Source organism: Sinocyclocheilus anshuiensis, unplaced genomic scaffold, assembly GCF_001515605.1.
Source record: "Sinocyclocheilus anshuiensis isolate Anshui unplaced genomic scaffold, SAMN03320099.WGS_v1.1 scaffold163, whole genome shotgun sequence".
Taxonomy (NCBI): Eukaryota; Metazoa; Chordata; class Actinopteri; order Cypriniformes; family Cyprinidae; genus Sinocyclocheilus; species Sinocyclocheilus anshuiensis.
The window spans coordinates 1901669-1913231 of NW_015548223.1; the positions used below are offsets into that span (position 1 = coordinate 1901669).

The 11563-nt window shown below is 34.6% G+C and overlaps 1 long non-coding RNA gene across 1 annotated transcript in view; it reads right to left on the reverse strand.

The window, feature by feature from the left end:
- Positions 1–9499: 9499 nt before the first annotated feature.
- LOC107654334 (uncharacterized) overlaps positions 9500–11563 on the reverse strand; it is a 3452-nt gene continuing 1388 nt past the window's right edge. Inside the window, exon 2 of the long non-coding RNA XR_001630322.1 lies at positions 9500–10639. This is a non-coding gene — a long non-coding RNA (uncharacterized LOC107654334). The remainder of the gene's footprint in view (positions 10640–11563) is intronic.

An 11563-nucleotide genomic window follows, 5' to 3' on the forward strand; every position in this document is an offset into this window, starting at 1 on the left:
CTGTTGAGCTCTAAAAAGGCCACAAAAGTATGCATTAGGATGCAGTATATTCCAAGTCTTTTAAGTTGTGATTCACTGAAATCATTCCCAATATCTGAAAATCTTCCCATCCAACCACATCACAATTTCAAACTTGCAAGATTTGAAACCTAGTGCAACGTGTTTTCATATTACATCTGAAAACACTTTGAGATTTGAAAATTATACTGTGGAGGGAAATAACAAATTGAATTTCAGTCTTTCTCACAAAAAGCTATTGTATGATTTCAAAAGACAGACTACTTTTATGGTGATGTATCATTTTTGCATGAAAAAAAAAATTCTAATATGCTGATTTGCTGCTCAAGAGACATTTATTATTATCAATGCTGAAAATAGTTGTGCCGCTTCTTCATATTTTTGTTGCAACCGTGCAACATTTGTTTTCCCAGGAAACGATGAATATAAATTTCAAAAGAACAGCACTGATTTTAACTCTTTTGTAACATTATAAATGTCTTTACTGTTTACTTTTGAACAATTTAATGCATCCTTGCTGAATAAAAAAAAATATATAACTTTTTGAAAGGTAGTGAATATTTTATCCAAAAAATGACACTGAACCACATTTCCCCTATTAAAGCCCCTTTGTCTCGACTAAAGTTTATTATTACTACAGAATTTAAGAGACTGTCTGCGAATATCTGTTGACTTTGTCTCTGTCAGCCCATCCTATAGTGATCATAAAGCACGATGCCTTTATTCTGTCCCGACTCTTGTTCTTCCGCATCGTTTCTCCTGATGAAAGTATTACCTCTATCGCTCTCTTATCTGATGTAACTCAGACAACCTCATTTCTGTGTAAAGAACTCTCACCTGCTGCATTGAGCTGATATACACGAGCCTCAGGCAAGTAGACTTGATTTACGTCACATGCAATTACGGCTCTTCAGAGGTCTGAGGAACAGAACAGTGATTTTAAGAGACTTCTTTTTCGGTACATCACTCCTGAGAGGACACGCAAAAGTTCAAAACCTTCAATATGATCACAATAGCTTCGTCAGCTGAAATAACACACATCTATTAAGTCATTCATGAGAGTTTTGCAGAGTAGCCCACCCTGAAAAAAGAACTAATGGGTCAACATTAAGTTTTCATATCATTTTGATATTTTGAACCATCTTTCAAAATGTTGCTATCATACTAATTTGTGGAATTTTATCAAACAGGAAGGAATGTTGGAGACTTGCTGATATTTGTACGGTTGGTTTTCCCTCCAAAATGATGTCACTTCCTGGAAGATGATGTTATTAAAGCGATAGTTATGACAAATATGAAAATTCTAATCACTTACTCTTTTATGTCATTGCAAACCTGTATGCATTTCTTTCTTCAGCGTAGCACAAAAGATGTTGAACTGGCTTCCATTGCATAAAAAAACAACAACACCATATAAAATTTGTGTGTGTGTGTGTTTTGCCAAAGAAAGTCAGTTATACAGTAAGTCAATGACACATGCGTGAGCAAATGACAATTTTATTTACCGGTATTTATTTATTTTTTAAACTATCCCTTTAAGGAAATGGCCTTATACTATACTATACAGCAAATCTTGGGTGTGTGATTCTATATCGTAGCAAAAATAAACAGCTTGTCAAAAAAAATGATCACACAGCTCTCTCTCTCTCTAATATATATATATATATATATATATATATATATATATATATATACATATGGGGCTATACAACTTTATTCTCATACATAGAGTACACTCATGTAAAGCGATATATAGAAATAGCAAATCTCAAATGCTTATTTTGATGTAATTGCCCAGCTCTTTATATAAAGTTGGATATATAAGTGTGTCCAACTTTATCTGCACAAATACAGTATACTTACATAGGACAATATATACTATATAGCAAATCTCAACTGCTATTGTCGTCGCAAAATGCAAACTATATTATAGTTTTATTAAACTATATATTAACCATATATAAACTATTATATTAAACTATATTATCACCCATCTCTATTCTGATAAGTGCAACTATAAGGCATGAAGATATTAAGATCATCATATTAACATCAAGATTTTTTTCTGATGCGTTATATGTGTAAATTATATATGCGTTATATAAATAAATTTGACTTGACTAAAACTATTTTTCCCCAAAGCAGTTTTTGTTTGAAACATTTTGATTAGAGAAAGAAAAAATAAGAAGCACATGGATTATTTCTTAAAGGTGACATATCATGAAAATCGGACTTTTCCAGGTTTTAAGTGCTATAATCAGGTCCCCAGTGCATCTACCAACCAAGGAAACGTGAAAAAGATTAACCCAGTAACTTTGTTTTGTTAAGCCTTTTTCTGCAAGCATCTGAAAAAAAGAGCGCGACTGATTTCGCTTCCTTGGTGACGTGGCAAAGGGATCTCATTATAATATTACCGCCCCTTAACCTGTAAGTTTACACCCACGGTGCCGTTATTGTGTTTTCGCAAGCGACAACGGTGTACCAGTTCTAACACCATGGCGAAAGTTTGAGCAAAACATGCTAACTGTTCTGTCTGTGGCTGCACAGATGAGCACAGAACACTGTTCAGAGTCCCAGCCTCAGAGGAGACAACAGAGCAGTGAACGCATGATTTCAGTGCGATAAACATGATAATCAGAACCAAAACAGATGTTTTTAGCAGGTAGGAGCTGTAATGGCGCAGCTCTATTCTGGAAAAGGGGGCAGGGAGCAGCAGCTCATTTGGATTTAAAGAGACAGGCACGAAAAACAGCATGTTTCTGCTTCCACTCAAAATAGGCATTTTCAAAATTATATAATAAATGATCTGTGGAGTATTTTGAGCTGAAACTTCACAGACACATTCTGGGGACACCAGAGACTTATATTACATATTGTAAAAAGGGGCATATTATGTCTCCTTTAACACAACAAAGTTATCCGAGGTAAAATAGCTTTGCATGTCACAACTGAATTACATTTTTTATCATAACTAGATGTTTACATTTTCTGAAGAAAAAGAGAGTAGTAAAAGAATAGACTGTTGCCAAAAAAAAGAAGTTTATTACGTGTTTTTTTTAACTTTCCTTTAGTGTTTAATATAGCTATTTGCTCATGTAAATGATCTGCAAAGTAACAAAGCAAAAAGGCCACGGCAAACATCAAAAAAAATCTCTCCAACAGAAAACACTTGCCTGAAATGCAAGTTCCTCCATTTGTAGTTCCTCCATTATGATTATAAAACGGATAGTTCCAGTCCTTGTTTCTGATTGGTTGAGCCAAGTTCGAAGCTGTTGTAAATGACTCTACAAACATACACCTTTGATTACATTTGTGTGTTGCTCGGCAACCACTTTGTTGGAACCACAACCGTTTCTGAGGAACTACATTGTTTGGCGGAAGAATAATGTTTTTATTAATATCATTACACTTTATTTGCTCTGTTTTATTTTGTGAAACCTTACTACGTATATAGAATAACCGTTTTATAAAAGCAATAAGCCCCATGAAGCCGTGGTTTACAGTGAATTTATAACAGCTAAGGGGGTTGTAGGCACTCTGCTTCACATCATGCCTAACAACGCCACTTAGCTGTTATAAATTCACTGTAAACCACGGCTTCTTGGGGCTTATTGCTTTACTTAGCCATGTCACCATGCATAATGTCAGCCTATTGGCTGCTTTGACCTGCCATCAAAGTACAGTTGAGTCAATGATTTTATGTAAGAACACTGTTTTATTTATTGCGAGGGCAAAGAAATACTGACGCCATAGTTATCATATAATACTGTTTACAGCTGCTGATGAATCCTAGGGAGCTGAAAAACTCAATTATAGTAAAGGGCCTTACATTTCTATTTCCAAAGCACGCTCCAATCGGTTGACCAATCACAATATACTGGGCTGAGCGACCAATTTGTTTTCAGAAGGATGGGGCTTTAAAGAGACAGAAACTAAAACAGTGTTTCAGGCAGAGGGTAAAAAGAGATGCTGCAGAAATGTACAGAAAAATAGTGTTGTTGTTTTGTTTTGTTTTAATTCATGTAAATGTATTCTAGAAGACCCCAAAAATAAAATTATGAGCTTGTAATATGGGCACTTTCTGGTGCATGTCACCCTATAGCACCCTGGTTCTGCCATTCAACTAGTTTGCCATTTATATAATCCATTACAAATGTCAATTACTTTTGAAACTGAAGTATATTAAAAATCTCTTTAAAACTTTTACTGACGTCACTTACCCAAAAGGTATCTTTATTTTTGTTCAAGTATGACTACTGGGAACTTTATAAAACACTGACTTATTACTCTAAACTTTTTAATGGTCTCACAAACTATCAATAATTCCATATATAGTCTCTCATGGCCATGTTAATGATGTATTTTAAAGACAAAGAAGGATCTTTTATTTCCTTTCATAAATCATCTGGAGTGTTTCAACCTCGGTAAAGAAAAGAATCCTAAATATCACCTTTATCATGGACAGAGGTCAACCAATCAATCATCGTAGAGCAGCGTGTGTGTACGACGCCTCTGTATCACTAGGTCACATCTGGACTCTAAATGTGATGGATGAGAAGAAAAGATGACTAGACACATACGTGAGATGGCATTTCACCTTCAATTCACTCTATTCAGGTCAAATTTTACCACTAAAGAGCAAATATGATTTCATTTTCAAAGTGTAGTGGCTTAAAAGGGTGCATACCATGGAAAACCGGATTTTTCAAAGAAAAGACTTTTATGCACTTTGCAGGCATTTGCAAAAACTGGTCATTCAGAAATAAATGTCACTGAGTCACAGCCATACGCTCATTAACATATGATCAACCACATTTACATATCAACACCGATTCAGTATTCTGCAACTTGACTCATCCTGATGAACGGCAATGCGCACTAAACCAGCACACAGAGGTTAGTCAATCATAATAGAGGTCACTGACATATAGCCTAGACATCTTAAAGGTACAGCAATAAAAAAACATGACTAAAGTGACTAATAAATTACTAAAAAAACTAAATTATGACTGCAAGAAACCTTGAATAACATTAGCAGTGAACTTTAGATCAAGGGGAAAAAATGCTTCAAAAGTATAAAATATTGTCCCTTTAATGGGTTTATCTCATGAAAGCATGTCACAGTTCACATCAAAATCTGAATGAAAAAAAAGAACAAACTATTAATTAAGAAACATAAAATTAAATAAACACATAAATATTTAAAAGTCTGTTTTAGGACTATTAAGATTCTTTGCATTTTTCATCATAAACAAAACTATTTTCCCCCAAATTCGCAATACTGGTACTGTAATGCATCCAGATGTTTTACCTTTGAGTTCATCATTCCATTGCTCTCAGTGGTGAATCTGTAACATAAAAGTGTTTTTTTTTTTCCTTTTTTTTTTGTTTTTTTTAGAAACAAGCATAAATTAAAGACAATGCAACAAATACTACCATTATCTATAAATATGTAAATGCAAAAGAAAATATAACCTGGGTGAAATATAACCTGGACATATTCCATGACAAGTTATGTGAGATTCACCCTCACATCCTTTCGTGTCTATTTTCAGTATGTGAAGTGTGTGTGTGTGTGTGTGTGTGCGCGTGTGTGCTGACTTCACACCCCGGTGATGGTTATAGATGTGAACACATGTTTAGAGAACAGGTAATGTGTTCTGACATAAAGAACAAAGAAAACCAAAGTCTGAGAAAATACACACACAAACATATAGACACAAAGTCCACCTCTAGACGTCTTCTACATTCAGCAGACTTCAGATTTATGAACACAACCATAACTCACCTCCTGATCTGAAGGTTAGGCATACTACATAATTTCACATTACACAATTTCAAAAGAAATTACATTCTGCATGAAGATAAAATAAATAACATAAAGAAAATAAATGACTATTTTAAGAACCACTGATATTTTTTCCATTACTGTATTACTGTATCTCATTACTGTAATTTGCAAATAAATACAATAAAAATCGATAAATAAAATAGACTAAATATTTGTTCATCACAATAAATGAAAGTTGGAGTTGGGAGCCACTGAATCTGAAAACTGGATGTATGGACGCTTTACAGTGCAAACTAATGTCACAATTCAAGAAATCTTAATGGTCCTAAAATAGGCTTAATTTTCTCTATGCAAAATATAACTTCTCATTTCCTTGCTTTTGACTTTGGAGTGAAATACAACCCTGGCATATTGATGAGATTCATCATGAGGAGTTTCTTAAACAGCTATCAGTAGCTCATCTCTCAGAAGCAACAGGTTCTGCTGGGTTCTGCAGTTGCTCAAGCCTTTATGAAGTTATTGGATTTGACGGCAGGGAGACGCTGCTCATGCCAAGTGCTTCTACCCCTTCATCCGTCATCTCCCAGGGCTTTTTATTCCTGACGATCAATTTCCTGAACAAGAGGCCGACAGGCTTTGATCAATACGTCACTGTTGTTTTTCCTCCCGCTTTGTCTAAATCTGTGCCTCTGTAAAAATTACAAGCTAAACTCCGGCTACTTTGTCTTAATTTTTACTGCACTAAATTTAATTCTGCCACCCTTCCATCACAAGTGAGAAGGTGCAGAAGAAAGTAAAGAGACAAGGAGAGAAGGAATACCATGCTGGAAAATTCTGTCTTCTGAGAAAATAGGAAAAATTATATGAATACTGTAATTAATGAAACAATACTCATTAACAAAACTCACCAGCAAAATTATGTTGTGGATGGTTGCCAATGCATTGCAATGCGTTTTACTAGGGTCAAAGTTTAATGTGTCTGAGGTTTGTTCAAATTACTACCCCAAGTACGAGCATGAATATGTAATGCGATTGGATTAAAAACTACAACTCCCAAAATACATCAGTTACGTTTCACTCATGCCTTCAGTCACACAAAAGTGTTGACTATACTTAATGTTCAAAACCAGACATTGAAATATAAGTTTTTGTACATTTATGTTTAAGAGCTGCTGTTGTTTCTCTGCAGCCTGTCAAATAAAATGTGATTATCAAATGCATTATCGACAATTAGTGGGGCTTGTGCCGAAAATGCCACTAAAATCAGTAAAAATGCCCCCAAAATTCAATACATTGGGGCAAAAATACCCCTGTATGAGTTTGTGTTTTTAATATTTATAATATATGATATAAATAAGAAATATCACATGACCCAGAGTGCCGTTTTCCCAGAATATCAGCACAATTGCTAATGTGAAATGGATTATATATACAATAATAATTCAATAAACAAGAAGATAATATCAAGTGACTTACATTTTAGACACAATATGATCTGTTTTCGCTCCATTTTGCCAAAGAAAATAGTCCAAACAAGCCAAAAAAGAACCGTTGCGCATCTCTGATCAAAACAAAGCAGAGTTTTGTTCCTGAATGAATCAATGTTTTGAACGAATCAGAACGAACGAGTCAGTGATTCAAAGAACAAACTATAAAGACAGCAGTTGTTTAGTTCCTGAATGAATCGATTTAATAAATGATTCAATGACAAAGACTAAACGCCGCCACCTACTGATGGTTTAAGTTTCAGATTTAAGTAACATGTCTATCAATTTAATTGTCTTACTCTAATTGTTTTTATTAAAATTTAGTAAAAAGATTATAATTTACTGTTTTAATTAAAATCTTTAAACAAATGTATCCATTTAAATTTAAGAGTCTGACATAAATAAATGACTCATTTACTAAGGTTTCCCTTATAAAAGGTAAAAGGTAAAAGGTAAAAAAAAAAAAAAAAAAAATTAGAATTTAATTGAAGCTGAAAAAATAAATCCCCATAATGGGGAATTTAATTTATATCCTTAATCAGAAGGTGCTCCTAAATTTCTGACTGTGCTCCTAAATTAGGAACACAACTTCTAAAGAAAAATGTAAGTGTAGAACCCTGCCATAACTCCCATATTACCTGCAGGTGTCTCATTATTGTGTACTGCACAGTGCACACTATAGAGCACTTCTGACCTCTGGTGCATGTTCAGGGAATCACACTGCCCTGTTACATGATCACAAAAGTGTCAGTCCCTTTCCATTTATTCCCTTTCCCATTATCTGTCCGCATGTTATTGTGTATTCCATGAACATCTTCCCTGAGCTTCTTTTAAACATTATTTTATTAAATAGTGACGCCTGACTACTTAGTAGTAATACATGCAACATCTATTATTATTATCACCCAAAAATTAGAGTTCTGTCATTATTTACTCACCCTCATGTTGCTTCAGACCTGTTTGATTTTCATTCCTCTGTGGAAAGTTGCTCTTTTCTGTACAATAAAAGCAAACAGTGACTCCAAAAAAGGACAAAACGCACCAGAATTTTTAATTAAAAATAAAAAAAATTATAATAAAATATAAATAAATAAATACAAATTCTAATTCCTGCATTCTATGCCACAAAAAAATATATTGTTTTTTAATCTTAATCGGTATACTTGCCTTGTTTCACTGCACAAAAGTAAAAGTAACATTTCTGAAGTAACATTTTTTTATTATAAGATATTAAGGTTTTTTTGTTTTGAGAATGCATCTTAAATGTGTATTTGTCTTGTTTCATTGTTTTATAAACAGTAAAGGTATCAGATTGAAATATCACAGTATTTTGATATATGGGAAGCTGATATGAGTTACTTTGACATTGAATACATCAAATATTAGCATTTTTAAAAACTTGTCACAGGACCATTGAAATACATCAATGAAGGGAAAAAGTGACTAAAAATAGTGAAAACATGTCAAATAAATGGTGACAATATTAAATTATTAATTTATGCAGACACTTGACTTACAGTGCATTCAGGCTATACATTTTCTACCAGTATGTGTGTTTCCTGGGAATCGAACCCAAGACCTTTTGCGCTGCTAACACAATGCTCTACCACTGAACCACAGGAACATTACAAGTATAATTAAATTATACACTTCCCCTTATACAGCCACTTTTTTATATTTCATCATATTTTATAACTACCCATAATTATATTCATTTATCATGGCATTTCTATTCAAAGGTACTTCAAAGATTATATGCTCAATAAAACAAGATAATGATTTGTATTTTTTTAGTTAAAGGTGAAAGCCTCACATCTATTTTCAACAGATCTACATCTACATTCATTTTTACACACCAGAGCAAGCAGAAGGTGGTAAGAGTGACATTTATTATGGTCGAGTCATTACAAATTAGATTAATCTGACCAGATAACCTGGTGAAGTCCAGTTACCTTCACATTACAACATGGAATGTGTCTATATTGCAAACACGTTACTGCAACATGAGATTTGTCACATTGTTTTGCTCCACACAAATAAAAGGATTCGGTCATACCCTATCCCTTACTGAACACTGTCTCAAACTGAATGTATGTCTTGCATTTGATTTAGATGTAAAATAATACATTTTTTGTTTCGCTCACTGTCAGTTTCCTCCTCTCTTACACTCTTTCAGCTAGATTTCAGTGCATTACTGTTTCTGTGTTCCCTGTAGTAATTGTACTGTATTAGACCTGACACACACGGTCCTTAATGGACTACAGAAACAACTACAAAAAGATTTAAAGGGACAGTTTAGTCTTAAAAAGACTCTTACAGGTGGTTAAAGGGGTCATATCATACATAAAGTTTTCCCTGAGCTCCACTTATGCTTTTTTGCACCAAAAACAATTGTAATTTTCTTTGCATGAACATTTTTGACCTGTTCTAACTCTTACAGCAAATTCTGCACAAAAACATATAGAATATCTAAATTTGGTCAGTCATGTGATAACGTATTAATCAGTCTGACATCAGAAATATTTAGCCCTAAATGTAATATTTACATATTTGAATTGCATATAAAATTTCCGTCCCTTTGGATTACACGGTTCTGATATAAACTAATAAACTTAATGTGGCTAAGAAACAGGTATGAATTCTGCACTTCATTATTATTTTATTAACTATTTGCATCTATTTTACTCAAACAATAATATTTTCAAAATGCATTTATTTGATTTGCTTAGAATCAGAATAAACTGTTCCATTGTGAAAACATTAAAATTTATTCAGTTAAAAAGTATAAACATGGTTAAAATATGGCTAGCTGTGGAATAAGCGATATTCGTTTACTTAAAATGTATGAGACTGAAACAAATTGGATTTATTGATTATAAATATATAAAGTTAGTTATTTAAAATGCATCACATTAAGTTTAAATGAATGGAAATTTTATATGCAATTCAAATACATCAATCTTAAAGTTTAGGTCTTCAGAGGAGTTCGGAATAAGTTGTTATAGCTTTTGAACATGTATATCCTTCTGAAACATATAGTGTCATAGAACATCAGGCTCTTTTATCTAGAAATATCAAGGACAGATTGATTGCTCATGATATGACCCCTGTAAATACTGTATGTGGATACAGAGAAAGAGACACAGACAGATTGGTTTTGTGGTGAAACGGGACAAACACAGACAGAGGCAGAAGAGGCTGTTTCCCATCACAGGAGGAGAAAAGAGGCGTGATTGGGCTACAGTGCTAGTGGCAGCGGCCTCAGCCAATCAGTGAGCTGCCAAATGTCACATGTCACAGTGTGCTGGTGGAGGAGGAGGCCAACCGTTTCCCTATGTAAATTCTGAGAAAGACAGACAGACAGACAGACAGAAAGAAAGAAAGAAATAGATAATCAGTCATCTTTTATCTTCTGTCAGACAGCATACGAGTTCTTATTTATGCTCTTTTTTAGTTAACATTAATGCCTGTAATGAAAATGGAAATCAAAACTTAAATTTGTATGGCTCAATACAACATTTTAGAGAGTCTAAACAGCACAAACATTTCTCAATTGTCTGTGATTTATTGCAAACAAGGCATATGGGACTCGGTGGCTGCGACGGGACCCCGGCCTTAAGCAGGGACGCACTCACAATCATATTCAGATTAGATTTGATCTACAGTGATGGGACAGAAGTCACATCTAAAAAGTGTACACTAATGGCGCTTTTCCACTGCATGGTACGGCACGGTACGGCTCAGTACGGTTCACTTTTGGGGGGTTTTCCTCTGGGTACAGTACCTGGTACTTTTTTTAGTACCACCTCGGTTGAGGTTCCAAGTGAACCGTACCGTTACCAAAACGTGACGTGTAAACTCTGCAGATCACGGATTGGCCGGAGAGAATCGTCACTACTGCGTCACTGAACTTGCGACACAAACACAACAGAACCGCTAGATTTAAATCAGCACAGCCAGCGAAGGATCGAACGCAACTGTTTTGAACGAGCGAACCTTTTTTAACAACCAAAAAATGGCTGTTTCGTTGTCTGTTGAGGAAGTACAGACGTTCCTCTCGTTGATAGCAGAGGAGCGGATCCAGCAAGAGCTTGATGGGGCGAAGCGGAATGAAAAAGTGTTTTAGGAGTCGCGGCAGTAGAGGCGGCGCAACTATAACGACATGTGAATAATCCCGCCCACTCTAAAGCGATACTAAACTTCAGAGGAAATGCAAACCGAGCCATGCTGAGCCGAGTCGTACCACGCAGTGGAAAAGCGCCAATAG